This window comes from Hemitrygon akajei, chromosome 19 (assembly GCF_048418815.1).
Source record: "Hemitrygon akajei chromosome 19, sHemAka1.3, whole genome shotgun sequence".
NCBI lineage: Eukaryota > Metazoa > Chordata > Chondrichthyes > Myliobatiformes > Dasyatidae > Hemitrygon > Hemitrygon akajei.
In genome coordinates this window covers 64031747-64053544 of record NC_133142.1, presented here as the reverse complement: position 1 = coordinate 64053544, position 21798 = coordinate 64031747, and the positions used below count along the sequence as shown (strand labels likewise).

Below are 21798 nucleotides of genomic sequence, written 5' to 3'. Positions count from 1 at the left end.
GTGTGTGTGTGTGTGTGTGTGTGTGTGTGTGAGAGAGAGAGAGAGAGAGAGAAAGTGGCTGAGTGTGTGTATGTTTGTGTCAGAGTGAGTGTGTGAGTGTGTATGTGTGTGTGAGAGAGAGAGAGAGTGGGTGAGTGTGTGTGTATGTTTGTGTCAGAGTGTGTGTGTGTGTGTGTGTATGTGTGAGAGAGAGAGAGAGAGTGGGTGAGTGTGTGTATGTTTGTGTCAGAGTGAGTGTGTGAGTGTGTATGTGTGTGTGTGAGAGAGAGAGAGAGAGAGAGAGAGAGAGAGAGGGTGAGTGTGTGTGTGTGTGAGAGAGAGAGTGTGTGAGTGTGTGTGTGTGAGAGAGAGAGAGAGTGGGTGAGTGAGTGTGTGAGTGTGTATGTGTGTGTGTGTGTGTGTGTGTGAGAGAGAGAGAGAGAGAGAGAGAGAGAGAGAGAGAGTGGGTGAGTGAGTGTGTGAGTGTGTATGTGTGTGTGTGTGTGTGTGTGTGTGTGTGTGTGTGAGTGAGAGAGAGAGAGAGAGAGAGAGAGTGGGTGAGTGTGTGTGTGTGTGTGTGTGTGGTGAAACCTCCCCTCCCATCTCCGCTGCTCCTCCGCTCTCCGTCACTCTGCGCTATTTCTCTCAGACTCGCTCCGGGTGTGTATGAACTGCCTCTCTCCCCAGTTGCACTAGCAAACTGCGGGTGAAGCGTGCGGGTTCCGCGCTATCCATGTGGCACCTCGCGGACACCAGGGTCGGTGTCTCGCCTGCCATTCGGCGCCTCTCACCTTTCCCAACAAGGCTGCCAACTCTACCGAGCCCTACACCTTCCCTTCGCTAGGGCATCTTATCTTCTGCAAAAAGGCCACCCTGAGGTACATTCACCGTGAGTCGAATCAGCGCAGCGGGATTAGACAACCCGTTTCACAACGCAACGAGGATTCAGTGAGTACTATACACTCCCAGCGTGGAATATTGCATATTGGGGCTATTTGATGAGTGAACATGGCATTGAGATTTGGTCAGGGCCGTTTGGTGTAAGGCCGGCGGAGTAAATGCAATCTGACCCCTTTCAGGTCAGTTTGGGGCAAACCTATTTTATTGTTCTCTGTCAATTATGGTTCGTTTCCCAAACTGCTTCAAGCTCTCCTCGTGGTGCCGTGTACAGGATTACTCCCATGTGATTCCGGTACAGAGGGTTTTGTTAGCGTTGTTAGTTATATCTTTAGAACTGCCACGGAGAGAAAACAGACTTGCGATTTGAAAATGAAGATTGGGTCTGCCCCCACTTTCATGTAAAGGTTAATTTGAGACGGGGTGGAGATTTAGCAGCCAACCGTACTCGGTAGATATGTGGAGTTTATAGATTCGGAGATAAGAGTGCTGTTTTGATTCATCTAGTAACGGAATTGGCGGAAGCAGACTTTGAAAAATGAGCAACTTCTGCTCATGTGGGTTTAAGCAGTGCTTCTTATAAAAACGGTAACGAGGGGATTTTAAAGCTTCCAACTTAAACCCACGAAACAGCACCACCGTCTGCCAAAAGTGGCTGTTCGCATCTCTCAAATATTCCACGCAGAATTCGCCAGTGTGCACATACAGTGCAGTTGGTGCGAGTTTAATCTTCTTTCGTGGTAATTGTTTTACAATCCCGCCAAGATACGCGTTTGTGTTTTCAGTTTGGTGCCGTTATCTCTGGTCACCTCAGTAATTTAAAACAATGTCGAGACTGATTCGTTCCCCCTTATTGCATAAGACTGCGGAAATTTGATGTGGGGAGTGCTTTGACCACCCCTTGGGTTTGGTCCAAGGATAGAGGGGTTTGATTTTGCAGAGATTATAGAGACTGGAAGTCACGGCTACGTTTGACCATCCGCGCACTACGCCAAGACCCGCGCAAGTTCAACGCGTCCGAGATATCGCTTCGCCTTTGACTCGAGGGCAAGATGTTAACCCCAACGTGGAAGAGATACGCCGGTGATGTGAATTCCAGTTTAAAACACGCACGTTATCAATTATATTTGACTTTGCGAAATATCAGTGGGAGTTACAAAATATCGTACGCCTGCCTCACTGCTGTTTCGCTTGGCACCGCCACTTTCTTACAGTTCAGTTTTACTCGATTCCATTCTAAAGTAACTTGACTTAACTCGGTCGTGGATAGTTTCAAGTTAATCTAAATCAGAATTAAAATTGCTAGAATATGTCGTGAAAATTGCTGTTTTGCGATAGCAGTGCACTGCAATACATAAATTATAAAATCTATAAATTACCACATATATAATAAACTAAAGAATTCGTGCAAACGCGGAAAAATAATTAGATTCATAGGTTCATTGCACATTCAGAAATCTGATGGCGGAGATTTTACTGAAATGCTTGCCTTCAGCCTATTGAACCTCTTCCCTGATGGTAGCAATGAGAAGAGGACATGTCCTGGGTGATGGGGGTCCTTAAAGGTTCATGTCGCCGTTTGAATTTGTCCTCCATGCTAGGGAGGCTAGTGCCCGTGATTGTGCTGGCTGAATTTACAACTTTCTGCTGCTAGTAGAATCGTCGAAACAAGGAGATAAATGTATTATGCGTTTTGAAATCTTTTATTAATGTGCGCAGTTTTGTAAATTCACACATTTAGATCCTCATGAATTCTGCCTCGTCGGTTGTGATCTGCCCTGAGATCTGAATCCTCGCCGAAGAAGATATACCACACTGTGCAAAATATTTGCCTGTTGTGACATGGAGGCTGATCTGGCGAGCAAATTGTTAGAGATGTACTGTGGAAAGTGCAGTTTCTTTTTGCATGCCCGGCACCTCCCTCCAAATCCGCACCCCTGCATGTGGCTTCGTGTTGGATCATATTTGCCTCGCCGCACCTTGCTCTCACTCTCAACCACCCCCCGCCCCGCCTCGGAGTGCCGCCAACACCAATCTCCAACCCTGCGATAAATGTAGGTGTAGATCTCTTCTTTGCATTAGAGGAGGTTTTGATCACTGTCGTGATCGGAATAGGTATTAAACTGTGAGGAGGATCCAGATTGGGGTTGTTTAAGATGCGTTGTCTGTGTGCAACTTGCATTGTAGATAACTTTACTCAACTTAACACTAAAATGATCACTGACACAACCTCTGGACTCACTTCCAATAACTCTACAACTCACATTCTCAATTTTTGTTTTGTTTTATTGAGATAAGTGCCCAATTCAACCCTTCAAGGGACCCAATTCAACCCTTCAAGGGACAATTTACAATGACCAATTAGCCTACCTTTGGACTACGGGAGGAAACCCAGAGGAACCCCACGTGGTCACAGGGAGAAAGTGAAAATCTCCTCACAGGCAGCTGCAGCAGTGGTGTAAAGTGGTGTGCCAACCACTACCTACTGTGCCACTATTTATTTATGTATTTATTATTGTTGTATTTATTCAGATTGTCTTCTTTCGCACACTGATTGCTTTGTACATAGATTTTCAATGACACTATCGCATTTCTTGTTCTACTGTGAACACCTGCAAGAAAATGAATCCCAAGGTGGTATATGATAATATATACGTACTTTGATAATAAAGTTTTTTATGAACTTTGAACTTAACAACAGATCTGGTGGAAGTGCCATCCAATAACATCTGAAACAAAGCTTCCCAACCAGACAGGTTGTAAAGACATTCCGAGGGTGGTGGCAGTTGTAAGGATGAAGATTTGGAAGTGGGCAGAGGTGGTGAACAGTTCACTTCAGGATTGCTTAAGAAGCCTAACTGGAGCCATGTTGGTTTTCTGTGGATGGCCACAGGGAATTATGGGGGTCCAGTTAATAAGGACAAAATGTCCCATAACAAAGACCCAGTGGAGACAAAAGAGAGGGCAAATACTGGAACCGGGAACAAAATACAAGTTGCTGAATTTACTCAGTGGGTCAAGCAGCATCTGTGGAGGGAAGTGGACTATTGATTTTTCAAGTCTGAGCCAGCGAGCCAGCGACAGGGTAAGTGGGAGTTAGAGGAAGTTAGGACCAGGACAGCATAGTTTTGTGGGGTTGTAGGTTTTACAGGAGGTGGAACACAGGCTCCAGGACAGGACTGGACTGAAATTGGTTGAGAGCAGAGGTGCAGGTATGGCTGGGGATTTCAGTAAAGACATCACTTAAAGTGGAATACGCAGCATTATTGATGACACAGAAACAACCTGAAGATCATTCTAAGGTCAGATTTGGCACCTTGACTGTGAAGAGTCAGATTCAACCTTGGAAAGTTCCTAGTGTATTGGATGGATGAGGAGAGGCAACTAGGGAACAGAAGTGGCAGCAGCTTATAAACTACTTCACTTTTACCAATATTTACTTAGGGAAACTTTGTACCCCCTTGGGTTTGGAATGTCTGGTGATTGACATTAGTGGATTGTAAGAGATCCTGTCATTAGTAGCATCCACTTCCACTCAATGGTGGATTGAGGAACAGCCTGTTGCTGAATCATAGGAAAGAGACAAGGGCAGATTACTGGGCCACCAGAATCACAGTCAAGGTAAAAGATTGTATACAGCAAACAGCAAGATGCTGGAAAAACACAGAAGGTCAGGCAGCATCTGTTGAAAGAAACCTTTCACTTGACTGATGAAAAGTCTCAACCCAAAATGCAAGCAAAACCCCCAGAACTATATTAGCATTGATAATTCCATTGATCACTATAATTAGAATATTTGTAACTCCTGCCATTTGATAGGTAAGAAAGGCATTTGCTTCCACATCAGTCACCTAAACAATGATTGAAGAGGAAAGTGTTGTCAATTGTGCCACAGCCTATGATCAGGGCAGGGTGAGCAATCATACACTCCTATTACACTTGTATGTGAATGTGTATTAATTTTTCACACAGTTATCCCTTAGATGATTCTTCCGACAGCACTACAAATTGAGATCACATAAAGCATCCTTTCCTTGATGTGCGGTGTGGATCTTAACCAGCCCTCATAGGTTCATCAATTTGTTTGCCAATTACAGAAAGATTTCCGAACCAGACCAACAGTGAATTCTCCACAACCATCATATCAAGCTCCAGAAATGCTGTAGTCTGCACATTTAAAATTGACATTTAATTCACATTTAATAGATGTGGTTTTATTTGTGTTAATGTTGCAGTGTTTTAATAAGCTTTATATTTTGTTTGGTGGTATTTTTCCAGACTGAACAATTAGTTGCAGTCTAACACAACTGCAATTTGTATCTGCATACTTTTAAATTAGGCAACAAATCTTCCTTCCCTTGTCTCTGTGTTCAAGTACAATCTAAATACTAACCCAGTGCATGTTCTGAATATATTTAGACAGCTTCTGTTAGTTGTAGCAGGTTAGGAGGTTATTATTTTAGATGACCTATATAGCAGTCAAGGCTACAGAGACTGGGTGGCTCATTTAATTGAACAATTAGTAAATTAGCAAACTCAGATATATAATACTTAGAACTAATTTAGTCTTTTAATTTGGTCACACTGCACTCATGGAGTGAAACCAGCCACATTTCTGAAAATTAACTTTTACTGAATACCTTTAATTTTCCCTATTTTTAAATAAGTAACTGGAAGTATTTAAAATGTTAACCATTCTAACTTTCAAACACATCAGTAGGAAACATTGTGTCTCCAGTGAATTTGATTTCCACTGGGTTAGATAAAGGTTTATCAAACAATATTGCCTTGGATGAAACTGATTATATTTAGCATTTTCACATTAAGGAATTAATTATCGTTACCTCTTTCAAATTACCAGGCTTTAGCAAGGAGGTAGGAAGAGGAAAAATATCTGTGACATTTTTATCGGTACTTTGTTTCCACAGAGGATAAAATTGTGTTTTGGGGTGAACAAAGTATTAGTGACTTCTTTTGCACAGTGGCTTCAAGATTTTAATTGAGAATAATGTCTGGAAGAGACATAATATAACCAATAAAGTATCTGGCAAAGATGATATGAATAATGATAAATAGCTCCAAGCTATGGCTGTTTATTATGTACAGGTTTATTAATGGCAAAGTCAACAGGGTTATTTGTGAATATATTTGGAATTGGAAAAGAGCTGATAGTACTGTTACTGCAATCTATTGAAATCATTCATATATTTGCAGGTAGGAGATTTCTTCTCTTGAATGTCTCTACACGAAGCCGCAGACTGAAGTGTGTAAAAATTTATGCCAACCTTTGCTGTGCTCCCTGTCAGCAAGATTAAGAAAATGCCCGATCTCTTTTCAACACTTTATTCAATATTATGCCCGTTTGGAATCTGAAACTCACTATATGTACATTAAGTTACAAACTTCCAATTGTGAAATAATTGTCCATGTGATAGGTTTTAATGGCAAAATAGTCATTTTTAAAAATCTATTAATTACATTTTATGGTGTACATTTTGGCTAAGAATCTCTTCCACACTATGAGTTTGTTCTACGTTATGCTCTGCATATGTTCCTCTTCTCACAACAGGGTAGCATCATCATAGAGGACAGACAACTTGAAAGGAATAATGGGTGGGTTAATATAACAAAGCATATAAGTAGAGCAAATTAAACAGAAAATCTATCAGAGGTTGATTTACCTTCTTGTTCAAAAATAGTTGCTTTAGTGGTAGTTGCAGAAACCCTGCCCATTTTTTATACTAAGACTGATAAGCATTTAGGATTTTTTCCCCAATATGATGTAGAGCTGAAAAACCATAATTTGATTCTTGTTCATTGTTCAGCTGAGGGTGTCATTGTCAAACTTCATTTACATAAAACAAAATTTAGTGAAGGGCTGGAAATATTCTTGTACCAGAACATCATTGAGAAGGTTGTGTTTTATTTCCATAAAACATTATCATTTTTATTATCTTGTACACCATGAATTACATTGAATTGTAGGATTGTCGTTGATAAAATCATTTGTATTTACATGCATAATTCTATTGCGTGTGATTGACTTATTTTTAAAATAGAAATTTCAGCTTCCCTCAGTGTCACAGCACCCCAAAACCTCCCTTCGCTGCATAAAGGGATAATAACTTGCATCTCACCCTTCAAAAGAAGTGAATAGTTTACTATGTGATCAGAATGAGCTACTTCACACATGACAGTACTCCCTCACTTAGTGTTAGACTGGTTCATGTTTGTAAACCGTTGGTTCATCTCCTGATCTTATGATAGAGTACCAAGATCATTGTTGTTCATGCATGATAAATTGAAAGAATAATGCATGAGACTACTTTTTTTATAAATTAAATACTTTATTTTGCTTTATCAGAATCCTTTTTGAGAATTTATGAAAAAATAACCTTGTGGATTGTTTTTTTTCAATTTGGCCTGCTACAAACTGCAATAGAGAATTAAAAGAGTAAGAGATTATAAATATATTTTATTTGAGGAATGACTACAGATGAAATTGTCAGTGGGAATGAAATGGCAGATTTTTAAATTGCTATATTTCTTTCTTGATAGACCATGGTTCTTGTTATTTCCCTCAGGTAACTGAAATGTAAATAATGACGCCAAACAATGTATATTATTCATCATGCTTAGTGATTAATGGAGCTTGAATCATAATATTTCAGCGGAATGGATGAAGACTTATCTATGGCTCAGTTAATAGTGTCTCTGCTGGATTGAAGGCTGGGCCCTCTCATTGGTGCTACTCTCCAATGTTCGCTCAATAGAACAGAAATTGGATTGCGTGTGCACGAGCTGAAGGCTCGTTCTTGCTGACAACATCCATGCTGTTACAGGACATGACACTCAGGGACTTGGGCTATATTATGTATTTTTGTGTGACAGTTTGCTCACTGCTATCTTATGTGTGCTATATGTGCCTTATGCTGTGTGTGACTGTTGGTCCTGTGTTCTGCACTTTCATCCTGGAGGAACATTGTACCATTTGGCTGTATTCATGGATTTTCATGTATGGTTGAATGATAATTAAACTTGAACTTTACTTCTGTCATTTGTTTGGATGTTCAAGTCGACCTCCTGAAACTGAGAGTCAAAGGCTGATGTTCCATTGCTGTAGTGAGGGAATTCAACATCGTAGATGTTACCATGTATAAATGTTACTACTTTGAAGTAGTACATTCATCAATCCACATTTTTAAATTGGAATTAGAATGAGTTATTTATTTATTGTCACGTGTGTCGTGATGCAGTGAAAATCTTTTGTTTGCGTACTATCCAAACATCATTCCATACAAAAGGGCATTGAGAAAGTAAAAAAATACAATTGTAGTGTTACAGTTATCGAGGAAGTGCAAAGGATGTCGACAAATAAAGCACAAAGGCCATGATGAGATAAATTGGGAGAACAAGATTTTATTTTTTAGCATTTGATTTAAATATATTTTAAATAAATTGTAATCAAGTAATTGTGGAAGGTAGTGATTGCAATATTTCCTGTGTTACAATTATGGCAAGTTTACAAATTGCATATCGTTAAATTACTGGATTAGTCTGGAAAAAAACATGAGTTTGAATTCCATCTCTGCAGTTGGAGAATTTCGATTCAAATAATTAAATATAATCTGGTATAAAACATTGGTGACCATAATAAGCAGTTATAAAAATCCAACAGGAATAGAATTTTTGGGTCTATTGAACCCACTAATTGGATCCTATTGGATCCTGACCCACTAATGTTGTTTTTTTAATTACCTTCTGAAATAGTCCAGCAGACCGCTATGTTCAGAGGATAACTTGGTAATTAATGAAAAAAGACATTATTGGGTATGCTGTAACTTACTTTGAGGCATCTCACAATGATGAAAGGTGAGCACACACCAGTCTTCATAGAGGGATCAGAAGTGGAAAGAGTGACCCAATTTCAAGTTTCTGTGTGTTGAAATCTCTGAGTATCTATCCTGGGCCCAGCATATCAATGCAGTTACAAAGAAGGCATGACAGCAGCTATATTTCAGCAGGAGTTTGAGGAAATTTGGCATGTCACTGAAGTCACTTGCAAATTTCTACAGATGTAACATGGAGAGCATTCCAACTGGTTACATTATTGTCTGGTATGGAGGGGCCATTGTACAGGATCAAAATAAGCTGCAGAAAGTTGTAAACTCAGTCTGCTCCATGGTGAGCACTAGCCTCCCCAGCATCCAGGACATCTTCAAGGAGTGATGCCTCAGAAAGGCGGCATCCATCATTAAGGACCCTCATCACGCAGGACATGATCTTTTCTCATTGCTGTCATCAGGGAGGAGGTACAGGAACCTGAAGGCACACATTTAGCGATTCAGGATCAGCCTTTTTTTCTCTGCCATCAGATTTCTGAATGGACATTAAACCCATGAACACAATCTCACTACTTTTTTCTCTCTTTTTGATCTACTTAATTAATTTATATAAATATATAAATAAATTTTCCTGTAATTCACAGTTTTTTATTTTATGTATTGCAATGTACTGCTGCCACATAACACCAAATTTCATGACATATGTCATTGATATTAAACCTGATTCTGATTTTGATATAAATGAAAGTGTTATATAATTGATGTAAACCCTTTAAAACTTCAAAAATCCAGCATAAATGAGGAACTTGGGAAGCATATCACAGAAAGAGTTGGCATCGGTAACTGTCACCGTATTGCTGTCATTGCTGGGACAATCAGAGCTTTCAAGATTGAATAAAAGAGTTTGTTAGCTAAGAATGCTGAGAGCAGTGAATTAAAACACTGTGTAGATGAAATATGACAAGACTAAATAAGGGAACTACCTTCAGATACTATTCCAATTTATTATATTCAAACCTTTCCAATTTATGTCTATACATGCCTAACTGAATAACTTGATAAAGTACCCTTTCACCTGTGCTCAGCTTGGTGGCATGGGAGTGTAGCAGTTAGTGTAACATGATTCCAGCACCAGTGATTGCCACTGCTGTCTGTCAGGGGTTTGTACAGTCTCTCTGTGACTCTGTGGGTTTCCAGCACGATTCCAGCACCAGTGATCAGGATTCGATTGCCACTGCTGTCTGTCAGGGGTTTGTACAGTCTCTCTGTGACTCTGTGGGTTTCCAGCACGATTCCAGCACCAGTGATCAGGATTCGATTGCCACTGCTGTCTGTCAGGGGTTTGTACAGTCTCTCTGTGACTCTGTGGGTTTCCAGCACGATTCCAGCACCAGTGATCAGGATTCGATTGCCACTGCTGTCTGTCGGGTTTGTACAGTCTCTCTGTGACTCTGTGGGTTTCCAGCACGATTCCAGCACCAGTGATCAGGATTCGATTGCCACTGCTATCTGTCAGGGGTTTCTACAGTCTCTCTGTCACTCTGTGGGTTTCCTTTGGATACTTTGGTTTCCTCTCACATTCTAAAGATGTACCGGTTGGTGAGTTAATTGGTCACAATGGGTGTAATTTGGCAGTGCGGGGTCATTGGGCTGGAGGGGCCTGTTGCCATGCCGTATCTCTAAATAAACAAATAAACTCCAAACAATCCAGTACCAATAAGATTATTAAAATTAAGTTTGTCATAAAGTGACTCAACAGAATGATAGGATCATTCAGCGCAGGTACAGGCCTTTCAGCACGCCATTTCCAAGGGCACCATTGATTACCGATCTATGCAAATCACATTTACCAGCTCTTGGATGCTTCAGTAATTAAATACTCATCTTTAGATACTTTTTAAATGATGTGAAGCGGTGCACCCGCAGATTCCAAATGCCCTCTGGGTGTAAAAAATCTTCCACAAATCCCTTCTAAACCTTCTAAACTTATGCTGTCTAGCTCTCGATGCCTGTGCAAAGGAAAAAGATTTCCTAATTTATCCCGTCAATGTTCCTACATAATTTAAAGTACATCTGTTAATTCTACCCAAGGGTTTCCTCCACGCTGTGGAAAAAAGCCCACCCCACCCGTCTCTGCTTATTACTGAAGCAGTCTATTCTAGGCAACATAGTGTTGAATTTTCTCTAAACACACTTCAGTGCACTCACATCCATTCCATATTGTAGTCATCAGGACTGCATGTGGTTCTCCAGCTGCAAATTAACCAATATATCATAAAGTTGAATCATACCTCCATGTTCAGACAGGTAATTGGTAGCATTATGGGCCAAATGCTGGAAAACGCATTAAGTCAGCACCTTGGCAGGCAGGAGCAAATTGGTCTGTATAACTCTATGATAATTAACTCCATGTTCATTAACATCAGAGAAGTAAACTTTTGAAAATGCAGCACATAATGAAAGAAGGAACACTGTTCAGTTTTGAAATGCTTAAAGAGAAACACTTTTAGAAAAACAAGATTTTTATCGGTATTTACAGATACGACAATATGTTAATAAGGTGCTTAAAAATGTAACCAAGGCAAATACATGCTTGATAGAGCTCTTTAGAAAAGAAAATAAATAAGATAATGGTAGGGGAATCATTTCAAGCATGTATAAGGGGTTGTCAAATCTTAAAACACATTCGACCTCATACATTAAAGCAAAATGGGAGAAGGAAGGAGGGATAATTATATCTGAGGAAGAATGGACAACAATATGGAGATATCAATGGAAGTGTACCAATTCACAGAAATGGAGGGAGTTTGGATGGAAAAGCTTGATAAGATATTTTATTACACCCTCTCAGAAATCCCATTATGATAGTAACCTCCCTGTTTGCTGGAGAAATTGTGGAAATCAAAATGCAAATCATTATCATATTTTTTGGGACTGCCCTGTTATCAAAATCTATTGGAGGGGGATATACAATGCCCTACAAGACATCTTTAAATGTGAAATACCCTTGGAGAGTAAGACCATATATTTTGGATATATACCTCAAGAATGGTTGAAAAGAGATAAATATTTAATGAATATACTGTTGGTGGCTGGTAAAAAAGACTCTTACTAGGAAATGGTTATCACAGGAGAGCCCAACTTTAAATACATGGATGGAAATTACAATGGACATTTACAAAATGGAGAAGATAACAGCATCTGTTAATCATAAGTTGGAACAATTTGATTCATACTGGGAAAAATGGTTTAACTACATAATGCCTCATAGGCCTGATTTTATTCTCACAAATCAATGAATCTGTTGTAAAAAAAAAGATCACTCCCTACTTGTACATAGTTCTTTCTTTTTGCTTGTTTTTTCTTTCCACTCTTTTCTATAAGTGTATACCCCAGATAAATACTTTGTGGAGATTTTGTGATATATATGATTATATGATGTATATGTACAATGTCTGGAATACATCTTATGGAAATGTTTGTTTGATGAACTTCAATAAAAAAATAAATTACAAAAAAGAAAATGCAGCACAACCCTGTAGCAAGGCAAGTTTGGGGAACTGAAGTTCCTTACTGTTGTTTTTCTGAATTCATTGTTAAGCCTGTGATTGATATGGTTACACAGAGCTTTTTCTTACATCTACTCTACAAGAATGGGGATGGAGAAGTGTTCGATTGGCTTACTCTGGGTATCATTATTTAAACATCAGAATGTTAAACATAATTCTGATCAGTATTTTTTCAACAGAACTTAATTATTACTACATGGAGGATTTCACACGCTTGCCTTCCAGCAATTGCATTCAAAATATAAGTGTGAAGGATCTTCATCAACAAATACATACCTTGCTATTTGGCGGAAGCTAAGACCGTTTATAATGCTTTATTTGTGTCCAGAGACACTGTAATGAAATCTCAGAATTTTCATTCATGAAAATTGAAAAGATGTTAATAAGCTAAATCTGTACGTTAAATTTTTATATATAATAAAGTTTTGGTTGCCTTTTAAAATTATTTTGCTTTGAAATACACTCAGTGACCACTTTATTAGGTACATCTGTACACCTGCTCATTAATGTAAATATCTACAGCTGTGCATATGCTTGCTGCACCTGATGACCCTGTGATCTCTGCCTCAGTGGCCCATGTCAGGCTGTTTTTAAAGAGAGTGAACCCTCACAAGGTGGAAGGTCCCCATAGAGTACCTGGTAAGGCTCTGAAAATGTGCGCCAACTAACTGGAGGGAGTATTCAAGGACATTTTCAACCTCTCACTGCTATGGGTGGAAGTTTCCGCTTGCTTCAAAAAGGCAATAATTATACCAGTGTCTAAGAAAAATGTGAGCTGCCTTAATGACTATCGCCCAGTAGCACTCACATTGACAGTGATGAAATGCTTTGAGAAGTTGGTCTTGACTAAACTGAACTCCTGACCCATTGCAATTTGCCTATTGCCACAATAGGTCAACGGCAGATGCAATCACAATGGCTTTCACATGGCTTTAGACCACCTGGACAACACTAACACCTATGTACCTTCCTCTGCAATTGGACCCTCGACTTCCTAACCGGAAGATCACAATCTGTGCAGATTGGTGATAACATCTCCTCCTTGCTGACAATCAACTCTGGTGCACCTCAGGAGTGTGCATTAGCCCACTGCTCTACTCTCTATATACCCATGGCTGTGTGGCTAGGCGTATCTCAGATGGTGACGAGAGGGCATACAAGAGCGAGATATGCCAACTAGTGGAGTGGTGTCACAGCAACAACCTGGCACTCAACATCAGTATGACAAAAGAGTTGATTGTGGATTTCAGGAAGGGTAAGACGAAGGAACACATACCAATCCTCATAGAGGGATCAGAAATGGAGAGAGTGAGCAGTTTCAAGTACCTGCGTGTCAAGATCTCTGAGGATCTAACCTGGTCCCAAAATATCAATGTAATTATAAAGAAGGCAAGACAGTGGCTCTATTTCATTAGGAGTCTGAAGAGATTTGGTATGTCAACAAATACACTCAAAAACTTCTTTAGATGTACCATGGAGATCATTCTGACAGGCTGCATCACTATCTGGTATGGGGGGGGGGGGGGGGGGAGCTGCTGCAGATAACCAAAAGAAGCTGCAGAGGGTTATAAATTTAGTTCGCTCCATCTTGGGTACTAACCAGGACATCTTCAAGGAGCGGTGTCTCAGAAAGGCAGCACCCATTTTTAAGGACCTCCAGCACCCAGGGCATGCCCCTTTGCACTGTTACCATCAGGTAAGAGGTACAGAAGCCTGAAGGCACACACTCAGTGATTCAGGAACAGCTTCTTCCCCTCTGCCATCCAATTCCTAAATGAAGATTGAATCCTTGGACACTACCTCACTTTTTTAATATATATTATTTCTGTTTTTTGCACAATTTTTAATCTATTCAATATATGTATACTGTAATTGATTTACTTATTTTTATTTTATTTTGTTTTTTTCTTCTATATTATGTATATAACTGCTGCTGCTAAGTTAACAAATTTCACGTCACATGCTGGTGATAATAAACCTGATTCTGATACTGATAATCAGTCAATCATGTGGCAGCTACTCAATACATAAAAGCATGCAAACATGGCCAAACAGGTTCAGTTGTTGTTTGGAACCAACAGCAGAATGAGAAGATATGTGATTTCTTTGTGATTTCTTTCATTGCTGAGGATTTATCCTGGGCCCAATATATCAATGCAGTTACAAAGAAGACACGACAGCAGCTATATTCCATTAGGAGTTTGAGGAGATTTGGTATGTCAGCAAAGACTCGTAAATTTCTACAGGTGTATTGTGGAAGGCATTCTAACTAGCTGCATCACATTCTGGTATGGAGGGACCACTGCCCAGGATCAAAACAAGCTACAGAAAGTTGTAAATTCAATCAGTTCCATCATGGAGACCTGCCTCTCCAGCATCTAGGACATCTTCAAGGGATGATGCCTCAAAAAGGTGACATCCATCATTAAGGACCCCCATCACCCAGGACACGTCCTGTTCTCTTTGCTCCTATCAGAGACCTGAAGACATACATGCAACAATTTAAGAACAGATTTATCCCCTCTGCCATCCAACATCTGAATAGACAATGAATACTACCTCATTATTCTTTTTCTCTTTTTGCACTATTTACAAACTTATTTAATTTAACATTTATCATATACTTTTTACTGTCATTTACATTTATTATTATTATCATGTATTGCATTGTACTGCCGCTGCAAAACAACACATCATATGCCAGTGATATTAAACCTGATTCTGATACTTGTTTAAGTGACCTTGACAATGGAATAATCGTTGGTTTGATGGCGTGGTTTGAGTATCTCAAAAACTGCCGATTTCCTAGGAATTTCGCACACATTTCTAGATTTACAGAAAATGGTGCAAAAATCATCAAGTGAACAGCAGTTCTGTGGAGGAAAGCACCTTGTTAATGGGAGAGGTCAGAGGAGAATGGCCAAACTGGTTCAAGATGACAGGAGCGTGACAGTAATTCAAATAACTACACATTACAACAGTAATGTGTGCAGAAGAGCATCTCTGAACACACAACACATCGAACCTTGAAGTGGATGGGCTACAGCAGTGGAAGACCACAAATATACACTCAAGAACTACCTTATGAGTTACAGGAGGTATCTAATAATGTGGCCACTAAATGTATATCAAATCAGAATAGGTTGAAATCTACTCTCACATATCTGCTACATTCAAAATGGAGCTGTTGGTATGAAGCTCTGACAGAGTAACAACATTATTAACAGATTAAGCTGGTTGTGAGAGAGTGTCCAAGGTTTAATGGAAGTAAAACACTTCACACCAGGAAGCCTGAAGTTCAGTCAAACTTGCTTAGATAATTCCAACCATCCCAACAATCATGGGTCCCAGAATTGGCTGCGATGACATTTGGCTCGGGAGTAGATAGCGGCCACCGCTACTCAATTGGGACCTGACTGTGTCTGCACCTCCAGGCACTGACTGGGCTTTGAGGTGGAATAGCCCCTCAATTTCCATGAGGATTCACACTTAAAGAATTGTTACTTCTCTAATGGAGTGACATATTAACTATGTTAATTATGTTGCTGGACAGCATCTAAAGTCCTAGATTATGGATCTAGAGCCAAGAGTTCAAACTTTGTCAAGACTATATCGAGAAGTTATTGAAGGCATTTAAAAAAATGCATTATAGATGATAACCATGACATCACGAAAACCATTGTAAGAGAAAACAATCCTTCTGGTGTCCTTCAAGGAAGTAAATCTGCCCTTCTTACATGATCAAAAACAATGCCTGACTCTGGAGCCACCAGTGTGATTAAGGATCATCTTTATTTGCCAATTGCATTTACATGTTGATTTGCTGCGGTGTGTTGGTCAGGGTGTGACAGGAAAACAACATATGACAATTATAAAGGATAAGTAATTGCATAAAAAGTAAAGTTAGAGGTTAAAGGACCATGCCAGAGTAGCATAGTGGTTAGCACAACACTGTGACAGCTCAGAGCATTGGAGCTGGGAGTTCAAATCCGACACTATCTGTAAAAAGTTTGTGCATCTTTCCCGTGACAGCATGGATTATCTCCTGATGCTCCAGTTTTCTCCCACAGTTCAGAGACATACTGGTTCATAGGTTAACTGGTCATTGTAAGTTGTCCTGTTAAATCAGTGGGTTGCTGGCAATGTGGCTTGTTGCACAGGAAGGACCAGAACCACACTGTATCTCTAAATAAATAAATAAATGTACATAAATACACAAGTGCCAGCATGTGTTTACAGCATTATAAAAAGCAGTTTAAAGTATCTAAAGCACAATGCAGTAACAGGGGTTGAGGGTAATGGATAGAGGGGGATGGATTGGAGGCTAATTAGGATTGTTGATCAGATTAACTGCAGGGTGGAAGAAACTTTTAAGATGGTGTGAAGATTTTTTTTCTGTTTTAATTGCCCTATAGCACATCCAGAAGGGAGTCAAGTTCCCAAGTTTATCAAGAAGTTAATTTCTTTTGACTTTTGGAACAACCAGAAGTATTCCAGTTTTACCTACATTTAGCTTTAGAAAATTGTAGCATACTCGTTTGTTTATTGTAGACATACCAGAAGTCAGAGATATAGTGTGTTATCATGGTCAGGCTCAACCGAGATATACTATATTGATTCAATTGTATATAACAAAATAGAATTGCAATGACAACATAGATTAAAAATCAAACTGATTAAAGAGGAGAGAATAATAATGTTGTGTCAACTCGACGTTTTCTGGTGGGTACTTCATTTCTTCCAAAGGAACAAAGGCTTCTTTTTTTTAACTGGGGGCTCATTGCTTCCCAGAATCAGCTCAGTGAACTCTACATACACACAGTTATTTTTACTTGTAGTGCTTGTTGTTATTTAAGTAAATTAGCAAAGCAGTAATGAGATGGATGACAGCAGGTCTGTTCTTGGAGGTCGTTGTTGGGCAGAACATTCAATAATAATGTTTTGAAGAGCTGCTTGTGGTATGCAATGTTCCAAAATGAAATTAGAGATCTTTGTCAGAACAATTCTTTGTCAAAAAAATTATGTGAATCTGGAATTTGTTTCCATGGAGTATTACATAAATGCACTGTAGGAATGATACTAAACATAATTCCCTAAGACCATAAGACATAGGAGCAGAATTAGGCAGAATTAGAATTAGTCTGCTCCGCGATTTCATCATGGCTGATTTATTATCTCTCTTGATCCCATTCTCTTGCCTTCTCCCCGTAACATAGAAACATAGAAATACTACAGCACAATACAGGTCCTTCGGCCCACAAAGTTGTGCCGAACACATCCCTACCTTAGAACTACGTAGGCTTTGCCCATAGCCCTCTGTTTTTCTAAGTTCCACATAGCCATCCAGGCGGCTCTTAAAGGACCCTATCGTTTCTGCCTCCACCACCACCGCCGGCCTCCCATTCCACGTACTCACCACTCTCTGCGTAAAAAACTTACTCCCGACATCTCCTATGTACCTACTTCCAAGCACCTTAAAACTGTGCCCTCTCGTGCTAGCCATTTCAGCACTGGGGAAAAGCCTCTGACTATCCACACGATCAATGACTCTCATTGTCTTGTACACCTCTATCAGGTCACCTCTCATCCTCTGTCGCTCCAAGGAGAATAGGCCAAGTTCACTCAACATATTCTCATAAGGCATGCTCCCCAATCCAGACAACATCGTTGTAAATCTCCTCTGTACCCTTTCTATGGTTTCTACATCCTTCCTGTAGTGAGGCAACAAGGATTAAGCATAGTACTCCAAATGGGGTCTGACAGGGTCCTATATAGCTGCAATATTACCTCTCGGCTCTTAAACTCAATCTTGATGAAGGTCAATGCACTGTATGCCTTCTTAACCACTGAGTCAACTTGCTTAGCAGCTATGAGTGTCCTATGGACTCAAACCCCAAGATCCCTCTGATCCTCCACACTGCCAAGAATCTTACCATTAATGCTATATTCTGTCATCATATTTGACTTACCAAAATGAACCACCTCACACTTATTTGGGTTGAACTCCATCTGTCACTTCTCAGCCCAGTTTTGCATCCTATCAATGTCCCGTTGTAACCTCTGACAGGCCTCCACACTATCCACAATATCCCCAACCTTTGTGTCATCAGCAAATTTACTAACCCAACTCTCCACTTCTTCATCCAGGTAATTTATAAAAATCACGAAGAGTAGGGTTCCCAGAACAGATCCCTGAGGCACACCACTGGTCACCAGTCATGTAGAATATGACCCGTCTATAACTACTCTTTGTCTTCTGTGGGGAAGCCAGTTCTGAATCCACAAAGCAATGTCCCCTTGGATCCCATGCCTCCTTACTTTCTCATTAAGCCTTGCATGGGGTACCTTATCAAATGCCTTGCTGAAATCCATATACACTATATCTACTGCTCTTCCTTCATCAATGTGTTTAGTCACATCCCCAAAAAATTCAATCAGGCTCGTAAAGCATGACCTGCCTTTGACAAAGCCATGCTAACTATTCCTAATCATATTATGCCTCTCCAATTGTTCATAAATTCTGCCTCTCAGGATCTTCTCCATCAACTTACCAACCACTGAAGTAAGACTCACTGGCCTATAATTTCCTGGGCTATCCCTACTCCCTTTCTTGAATAAGGGAACAACATCCGCAACCCTCCAATCCTCCAGAATCTCTCCCGTCTTCGTTGATGATGCCAGAGGCTCAGCAATCTCCTCCCTCACTTCCCACAGTAGCCCAGTGACTTATCCAACTTGATGCTTTCCGAAAGCTCCAGCACATCCTCTTCCTTAATATCTACATGCTCAAGCTTTTTAGTCTGCTGTAAGTCATCCCCACAATCGCCAAAGTCCTTTTCCGTAGTGAATACTGAAGCAAAGTATTCATTAATTACCTCCGCTATTTCCTCTGGTTCCATACACACTTTTCCACTGTCACACTTGATTGGTCCTATTCTCTCATGTCTTATCCTCTTGCTCTTCACATACTTGTAGAATGCCTTGTAGTTTTCCTTAATCCTGTCCACCAAGGCCTTCTCATGGCACCTTCTGGCTCTCTTAATTTCATTCTTAAGATCCTCCCTGTTACCCTTATAATCTTCTAGATTCCTATCATTACCTGGTTTTCTGAACCTTTCATAAGCTCTTCTTTTCTTCTTGACTAGATTTACAACAGCCTTTATACACCACGGATCTTGTACATCCTTTCCATGTCTCATTGTCTCCATGTCTCACCTACTCAGAACCCCACGCAAATATCCCCTGAACATTTGCAACATTTATTCCGTACATTTCCCTGAAGACATCTGTTTCCAATGTATGCATCCAAGTTCCTGCTTAATAGCCTCATATTTCCCCTTACTCCAATTAAATGTTTCCCTAACTTGTCTGTTCCTATCCCTCTCCGATGCTTTGGTAAAGGAGATAGAATTGTGATCACTATCTCCAAAATGCTCTCCCACTGAGAGACCTGACACCTGACCAGGTTCATTTCCCAATACCAGATCAACTACAGCCTCTCCTCTTGTAGGTTTATCTACATATTGTGTCAAGAAACCTTCCTGAACACACCTAACAAACTCTACCCCATCTAAACCCCTCACTCTAGGAAGATGCCAATCAATATCTGGGCAATTAAAATCTCCCACCACAACGACCCTGTTATTACTCCTTTCCAGAATCTGTCTCCCTACCTGCTCCTCGATGTTCCTGTTACTATTGAATAGTCTATCCTATTCCTAACTTCTACCCATAGAGACTCCATAGACAACCCCTCCATGACTTCTTCCTTTTCTGCAGCCATGACACTATCTCTGATCAACAGTGCCACACCCCCACCTCTTTTGTCTCCCTCCCTGTCCTTTCTGAATCATCTAAAGCCTGGCACTTGAAATAGCCACTCCTGTCTCTGCACCATCCTTTGACATTTTGACACTCTGACTAACCTAGAACTTATCAAACGCCACCTTAAGTATACTCAATGACTAGGCCTCCACGGGCATCTGTGGCAATGAATTGCAAAGATTTACCACCCTCTGGCTGAAGAAATTCCTCCTCATCTCCGTTCCAAATGGACATCCTTCTATTCTGAGGCTGTGCCCTTTGGTCCTAGACTCCTCCACTGTATGGAACATCCTCTCCACATCCACTGTATCAATATTCAATAGGTGTCAATTTGATCCCTCATCATGCATCTAAGGATGAAGGGCCTCAGCCCAAAACATTAACTGTTTATTAATTCCCATGAATACTGATCAACCTGCTGAGTTCCTCCAGCACTCCACATGCGCTGCTCTGGACCTCCAGCATATCTGAATCACTGGTGTTATATCTTACCACGTCAGGTCAGCTTCAGCGGCATGGGCATGTGTTCATTCATTCCATTCACTGTAACTACTGACAGCAATACACAAGACTTGTCCCTGGCATTCTGTCTGTTGATCCATAATCACATAAACAGTGTCTTTTTGTATTTGAGTTCCAACAATGCTCTCAAGTGCATAACCTTCCTTAACCACTCTGCCTGTTAATGTCTGTCCAGCATTCGACACTGGATGGACCATAAGAGATAGGAGCAGAATTAGGCCATCTGGCCATCGAGTCTGCTCCAGCATTCAATCACGGTGGATCATTTTTTTCTACCTCCTCCTCAACCCCAGTTCCCAGCCTTCTCCCCGTAACCTTTGATGCCATGTCCAATCAAGAACCTATCAATCTCTGCTTTAAATACACCCAACGACCTGGCCTCCACAGCTGTATGTGGCAACAAATTCCACAAGCTCACTACCCTTTTGCCAAAGATATTTCTCCATATCTCTGTTTTGAAAGGGCACCCCTCTACTCTGTCTAGGCCTTTCAACATTCAAATGGTTTCAATGAAATTCCCCCCTCATCCTCGGATTTTGAGCGTATATAGACCCAGAGCCATCAAATGTTCTTCATATGATAACCCTTTCATTCCCGGAATCATCCCTATGAACCTCCTCTGGACCCTCTCCAATGCCAGCATAAATGTGCAAAAGACAACAAACCACAAATACAAAGAATTATTGAAAATGAGTCTATAGGTTGTCGTAACAGTTCATTATTGGAGTGGGTGAAGTTGAATGAAGTTATCCCCTCTGATTCAAGAGCCTGATAGCTGAGGGCTTTTATTACCTTGATATAATTACGTATGGGATGATCTACCTACCCAACACTATAACTTTTCACTGAATATCGTAAAATTGACAAGAACAAGCCAATACCAATGCACCCAACAAATGTGGCTCAATTTGCCCACTTCTGCCAGCAGATTGGTTGTTGCTCCAGATTCTAATATCTTGCATTGCAGTCGTATGTGGTGCTGTTTGATCTTGTTTATGATATATATCAATGATCTAGACAAAAATGCAGATGGGTGGATGACAACAAGATTGGTGGAGTTGTGGACAGTGTAAAGGACAATCATTAGAATGTAATTAGATGTTGACCAGTTATTGATATGGGCAGAAAATTAGCAGATGGTGTTTGAATCAAGCAAGTGCAGT

The 21798-nt window shown here is 40.3% G+C and overlaps 1 protein-coding gene across 5 annotated transcripts in view; it reads left to right on the top strand.

Annotated features, from left to right (window-relative positions):
• Nucleotides 1-471: 471 nt before the first annotated feature.
• LOC140741998 (caM kinase-like vesicle-associated protein) overlaps nucleotides 472-21798 on the top strand; it is a 205551-nt gene continuing 184224 nt past the window's right edge. Inside the window, exon 1 of one of the 5 annotated variants that reach the window (XM_073072655.1) lies at nucleotides 472-927. The gene's annotated coding sequence lies outside the window, so the exon portion shown is untranslated. Of the gene's footprint in view, nucleotides 928-986; nucleotides 1059-21798 lie in introns of those variants that run through there. The other 4 variants (XM_073072656.1, XM_073072652.1, XM_073072654.1 and 1 more) reach the window with 4 other exon arrangements.